Below are 7,099 nucleotides of genomic sequence, written 5' to 3'. Positions count from 1 at the left end.
AATAGATGAAGCTCTTTCAATCTTTCTCTGTCAGGCATCTTCTCCAGTCTCCAATCATTAATATATTTTTTTTCTGCACCCTCTCCAATTTTACAACATCCTTTTTGAAATGGGGACCCCAGAACTTGATGCAGTCAGTTTCATCAATGCCATGTACAGAGGTAAATCCTTCCCCTGCTCCAACTCACCACTCCCCTGATTATGCATCCAAGGATCGCATCAGTCATTTTGACCAGAGCATCACACCGGGAGCTCACGATGAGTTGGTTGTCCACAATCAACCCTAAATCCTTTTCAGGATCCCTGCATTCCATAATACAGTGCCCTAGTCTGGGGGTCGGGCTGGTATTCCCTGTTTCGAGAGGATCACTTTGCATTTCACTGTATTAAAACATTTTATTTACATGGGCCCAGCTCAACAAATGCTCCAGATCAATCGGTATGCCTGCCCTGGCTTCCTCATTGTAACCACTCTGCCAATCTTTGGGTAGTCTGCAAATTTTACTTGCAACAATAATCTATTTGCTTCCAGATCATTGATGAAAATATTGAATAGCATCTAGCCTGGAACTGATCCCTGCAGAACCCCACTACAAACCCCCCCATTTGCGGACAATGGCCCATTGACAACTGCTTTCTCAGATCTCTCAGATAGCCAGCTTTTAGTCCATTTAACATTTCATAAAATCTACTGGTATTGTACAGTGTTCATTTTTTAAACTGAATGTTTTCCCCTACTAAATCCAATGCCTCAGAGAAGTCGAAGTCTGTTGCATCTCTTGGTTCCCTTGATCAACCAAACGTGTACTTTCACGCAAGGATGAAATCGGATTTATTTGACAAGACCTGTTTCCATAAACCATGTTGTTGACAGGAATTAATTAGACTCCTAGACTTCTTTTTAAACTTATCCCATATCAGCTTTTCCATTGTTTCCTGACTGCCTACTTCTGGTTCCGATTGAGATGTGTGGTTGATCGGTCAGTTTATAACTCTGGTGTTTCTATCTCTGAGGTTCTACTGTAGATGCTGTTTAACATCCTCTGTGACTGCTAATGGACTGGAAAGTGTTTCATCACCGTGTGTGATCTGAGTACCTGATACTGCTCCTTTCCAAACGCAGAACAAAAACATTTCTTGAACACATCTCCCTTTTCTCCAACATTAACAAGTTTCCTTTCTCCCTCTCGGAATTGGCCTTTACCTTCTCTAGGATTTCTTTTGTTCTTAACAACCTCCTTTTTGTTATCCTTAGCCCTGCAAAGCATGGATTTCCCCCTGATCTCTGTAATGTCCCGTATCAATTTTCATAACTTCCAATTTGTATTGCTTGCTATCTATTTTCCCTTTTTACAATTTGTTATATACTGCTTCCCACCCCGCCCCCGCCCCCCTTGCTGCCTTCACTTTCCTACTGAACTGGGTTTTTAACCAAAGTTCTCCACTTTCTTGACTGTGGAATCAACGCTTTTTAGCTCTCTCATAAATTCTTGTTAAAGAACTTCCATTTTTCATTCCCATTTTTCTTTCTAAATTTTTCCTCCCACTCAGTTTTGCTGATCATTTGTCTCCTCTTTGGGGAATTGGCCCTTTTGAAGAGTATCTGTAGATAGCTATTACTGGCTGGGAGCTGTTCTCTGTTTGTCCATTCATTGTAATCCGTTCCATTCTTTTATTTTATTCTCCTCTATCCTATGCCTCATTATTTGTCTTCTTTAAACTAACCAGTCCCAGACTTTTCAGTCTCTCCACATATGGCAGCCTCCCCCTTTCTCACAGCCTGCCTGGGAAATCCCCTTTCTATCTGCTACATCCTTTATAGAGACTGGGTGACCAAAACTGAGTGCATCTCCAGACAGGATATTCTCCCTCCCATTCCTTAGGCATCTGAACATTGTCTTTGTTGTGGCCACTGCCGCAAATGAGCAGGTGTTTCTGTGGAGCTGCTATCAATGATGCCCCAGTCTTTTCCCTGAGGTGGGTTCTAGTTGGGATGTTTCCCCCGGCACATGTCTTGGCAAAGGTGTTTTTTTCCCCACTCTGAGATTTTCAGTAACTAGGTGAATGAGAAGCTTCCTACAGCTTGGCTCTGTAGCCTGGGTTTTATTGCATTAAGGCTATGTGAAAATTGGCAGACTTTTTTCACTGGAAGTTTGGTCAATGACTAAAAAGCCATTAAAGAAAATCGTTGTTGCATGTTCACACTGCCTCTCTCTTTCGGCATAGCATGTCCACACGTGGGGCGGTCGCAACGACAGTGAGAGCAATGCACTGTGGGTAGCTATCCCACAGTTCAGCTCTCCATCTTGTGCACATAGGTGTTGTGGGAAGGCAGAGCAGATCACAGCATATCATGGCTCCAGGCTCAATGTCCCATGATGCATTTATTTCCGTCCCAGCATTTTCCAACGTCCTGTGTGTCATTTTCCAATGTCCAGTGTTTTCTGCTCAGTCTGCCCCCTCTGTCTGTGGGAATGGATCCCGCACAGCTCTCCTAGTTGTCAGTAGCACATCGCGAATGGCAGTGGAGTCAATCTCGAAGCTGCAAAAGCAACAGGAGTCACAGTTGCCCGACACAATGTCTGACACGGATAAGAGCAGCATTAGATTGCTTTTGGCATTCACAGAACAGCTGTGCATGGTGGAACGACATTTTTGGGCTCGGGAAACTAGCAGTGAGTGGTGGAATTGCATCGTTCTGCAGGTCTGGTATGACGCGCAGTGGCTGCAGAACTTCTGGATGTGGAAAGCCACCTTCCTGGTATTGTGTACTGAACTCACCCCAGCCCTCCCGCGCAAGGACACCCAAATGAGAGCTGTGCTCTCGGTGGGAAAGCGCATGGCGATTGCATTGTGGAAGCGCAACTCCAGGCTGCTACTGATCGGTCTGAAAATGGTTTGGAGTTGGGAAGTCGACCGTTGGGGCTGCGTTAACGCAAGTGTGCAGGGCCATTAAGCACATCCCGCTGCATAAGACCGTAACTCTTGTGGACGTGCGTGACATTGTGGATGGCTTTGTAGAAATGCGTTTCCCCAACTGCAGAGGGGCGATAGATAGCACACATATTCCAATTTTGGCACTGGATGCCTTGTGATAGAATATATTAATTGGAAGGGGTACTTCTCCATGGTGTTATGGGTACTCGAGGATCACTGTGGGCATTTCATTGACACCAATGCAGGGTGGTCCTGAAAAGTGCATGACGCATGAATCTTTAGGAACACCGGCCTTTACAGAAAGCTGAAAGTGGGGACTTTCTTTCCAGACCAGAAGATCCCCACAGGGGATGTTGAAATGCCCATAATGCTCCCAGGAGACCTGCCATACCCTTCAACGCCAGGGCTCATGAAGTCGTACCTGGGAAACCTGGATAACAGTAAGGAGCATTTCAAGAATAGGCTGAGTAGGAGTAGAATGATGGTGGAATATGCATTTGGCTGATTAAAAGTGCGCCGGTGATGCCTTTTTGACAGGGTAGACCTCAATGAGGAAAATATTCTCCTGGTTCTAGCCATGTGTTGCATCTTGTATAATACTTGTATAGGTAAGGGCATAAAGTTTTCTCAGGGGTCCACTGCTGAAACAGAACACATGGCTGCTGATTTTAAGCAGTCCAATATCAAGGCTAGCAGATAGCACAATAGGGGGCAATTCAAATCAGGGAGGCTTTACGGCAACACTTTGAAAATGAGAACAAGTAATGTTTATTGCTATGCATGGGATTGTAATGCATAATGAAGTCCAGTTTTGGTAGGGTAGGAAGCAGTTGTGATTGTTCTGGTCCAGGTTTCAATGTAAGGAAATGACGAAACTGCTTGCTAGTTTGCTGCTGCCATCTGTTATCATAACTTCAACAGAAACAAACAAAGAGTACTTATTAGTCAAATAACTTTGCTTTTATTGCCAAAAAACCCACAACACCATACGCACACACACACTACTGAGCGTAAGTCCAGCTTTCATTTGAAAAGGAGTCTGCGGAGGTGGAATGAACAGTAAAGTGAGACTTCTCAGAAATCGGAAAGGAATGAGTGGGCGGAGTTTGGGGAAGACATGGGAAAGAGTTCTGAATGTGCTGAAGGGGAGGGCGGGCACCCATCTGCTCAGTCTGGAGCATCAGGAGGGACTCCAGCATGTTGGTTTGCTGCTCCAAAACTTTTATCAGTCTCTCCATTTCATCCCTAGTGTATGCTTCATTTTCTTTCCTTTCCTGCTTCTCGCTTTCCCTCCACTGCCTGCATTCCGTCTTGTCTGCATCAGAGTATTGCTGCACCTCCCGGAACATATCTTCCTTGCTCCATCTTTGGTGCTTTCTTATCCGGTGAAGACACTCGGCTGGAGTGGAGGGGGTGCCTCCTTTCAAGAACATATCCGGTGAAGCACACGTAACAATAAACAGAAGCATTATTGTTAACTATATGTACAGCATTGAAATGCTACATTAAAGTACACTGCTGGTAACACACCAGTCTCTTTCCCCATTACTCTTGACAAGCAAACATGCCAGTGAACAGTGCAAGCACGGTGAGTGTTCCCATTGGTGGGGACACTGGGCGTGGGAGAAAAGCAATGGGCCAATTACAGTGATAAAATTAAGCAGGGTGTCTACACTGGCACTTTGGTGACAAAAAGTTTGAGTAAAAACCTTGCAACTCTCGTCCAGGTGGCTTTATTATGTCACTGAAACTGAGGAGTTCCGTCACGGATAATGTCTTTGCGGTGTTAACACCTCCACTATTTCGTCACCAAACGCTGCCTTTTGGCGAAAAAGCTTGGCAGTGTAGACAAGGCCTCGGGACCAATAAGGGAAAACCAGTAACCACTCGTGCTTCCTGCTGGTGCCTATTAAGGTTTCCCACACCAGGATGTGTAGGAATTATTGACAAAAGGAGCACCATAAAATATGCAATTGGCATTATTAGGGTCAGTTGTTCATAATTAATTTATCTAAATAATGAAAATATCATTTTTCAGTGTGTGTGGAGCGACCAACCTGCTTCATCCATGAGAACAGCCTCCAGCAGTGCATGAAGTGTCTCATATTAGCACTGTCTCGCCATCCAGGTATTTGTCCTGTGACTATTGCCCTAGACCCTGGGTACATACAGGAAGTCAGGGGAATGTACGGTACATGCAGGAAACACCATTCTGCCTCAGTGTTGGACACCTTCTCCCCTAGACCATGTCTGATTTCAACTCAACTGACTTTACAAACCCATCCACCTTCATCCTGCTGGGCATTCCTGGCCTGGAGGCAGCCCATTTCTGGATCTCCATCTCCTTCTGCGCCATGTATGCCATAGCCATCTTGGGGAATTTCAGCATCCTGTTCATCGTGAAGAGGGAGCCGAGCCTCCATGGGCCTTTGTACTATTACCTCTGCATGCTGGTAGTCACCGACCTGGTCCCATCTACGGCCATCGTGCCCAAAATGCTGAGCATCTTCTGGTTCAATTCCAGGGAGATCAATTTCAGTGCCTGCCTCACCCAGATGTACTTCATTCTCAGCTGCTCTGCGATAGAATCTGGGATCTTTGTGGCCATGGCTTTTGATCGCTATGTGGCCATCTGCGATCCCCTGAGACATTCCACCACCCTGACAAACCCTGTGGTGGCCAAAATTGGCCTGGCTGTGGTGGTGCATGGCGTCTATGCTCATACTGCCCTATCCCTTCCTGGCAAGTAGGTGGCCATGTTGCAGAGCCAACATCATTCCAAACTCCTACTGTGAGCACTTCGCTGTGGTGAAGTTGGCCTGTGCCGGCATCCGCCTCAGTAGTTACTACAGCCTCTCTGTGGCATTCCAGGCAATCGGTCTGGATGTGCTTTTTATCACCATGTCCTATACCCAGATCCTCAGGGCCATCTTCAGCCTCCCAACAAAGGACGCCCCGCTCAAGACTTTTGGGACATGCAGCTCCCACCTTTGTGTCATCTTAGCCTTTTACATCCCACATCTATTCGCCATCATCGCACAATGGTTTGGGCACAATGTGGCCCTTCATTTCCATGTTCTCATGTCCAACGTGTACCTCCTGGTGCCCCCAATGCTAAACCCCATCATCGAAGGGAAAGAAATGAGTGGGCAGAGTTTGGGGAGGACATGGGAAAGAGTTCTGAATATGCTGCAGGGGAAGGTCCCATCTGCTCAGTCTGAAGCATCAGGAGGAACTGCAGCATGTTGGTGTGCCGCTCCAAAACTTTTATCTCCCGTTCCATTGCATCCCTAGGGTATGCCCCGTTTTCTTTTCTTTCATGTTTGTCGCTGTCCCTCCAGTGCCTGCATTCCATCTTGTCTGCATCAGAGTACTACAGCATCTCCCAGGACGTATTTTCCCTGCTCCATCTTGGGTGCTTTCTTATCTGCTGGAGTCACTTAGGTGGAGTGGAAGGGTGCCTCCTTTCAAGGACATAACTGGTGAAGCACAAGTAACCATAAACAGAAGCATTATTGTGAAGTACACATACAACATTGAAACACTACATTAAAATACACTGCTGGTAACACACCAGTCACTTTCCCGCTGACCCTTGACCCTTGTCAAGTTGCAGTGGGGGAGGTTTAGGTTGGATATTAGGAAAAACTTTTTCACTAGGAGGGTGGTGAAACACTGGAATGCGTTACCTAGGGAGATGGTAGAATCTCCTTCCTTAGAAGTTTTTAAGGTCAAGCTTGACAAAGCCCTGGCTGGGATGATTTAATTGGGGATTGGTCCTTCTTTGAGCAGGGGGTTGGACTAGATGACCTCCTGAGGTCCCTTCCAACCCTGATATTCTATGGTTCTATGATTCTATGATTCTAAGCACATATGCCAGCAAACACTGCAAGCATGGTGAGTGTTCCCAGGGGTGGGAGACGTTGGGCATGGGAGAAAACCAATGGGGCAATTACAGTGATAAAATCAAGCAGGGTGTTTACACTGGTACTTTGGCAATAAAAATTTTGGGTAAAGACCTTGCAACTCTCGTCAAGGCGGCTTTATTATGTCACTGAAACTGAGGAGTTCCGTTGTCAAAAGCAGCTTTGTCGTACTTACACCTCCACTACTTTGTCACCAAATGCTGCCTTTTGTCAAAAAAATTTGGCAGTATAAACAA

General features: G+C 46.0%; 1 pseudogene; it reads left to right on the top strand.

Annotated features, from left to right (window-relative positions):
• Window positions 1-5,183: 5,183 nt before the first annotated feature.
• On the top strand, window positions 5,184-6,231 carry LOC144259705 (olfactory receptor 52R1-like; annotated as a pseudogene).
• Window positions 6,232-7,099: the final 868 nt, after the last annotated feature.

This window comes from Eretmochelys imbricata, chromosome 1, assembly GCF_965152235.1.
Source record: "Eretmochelys imbricata isolate rEreImb1 chromosome 1, rEreImb1.hap1, whole genome shotgun sequence".
Lineage (NCBI taxonomy): Eukaryota > Metazoa > Chordata > Testudines > Cheloniidae > Eretmochelys > Eretmochelys imbricata.
Note: the sequence above shows the minus strand (reverse complement) of the source record. Positions and strands in the feature narration are given on the sequence as shown.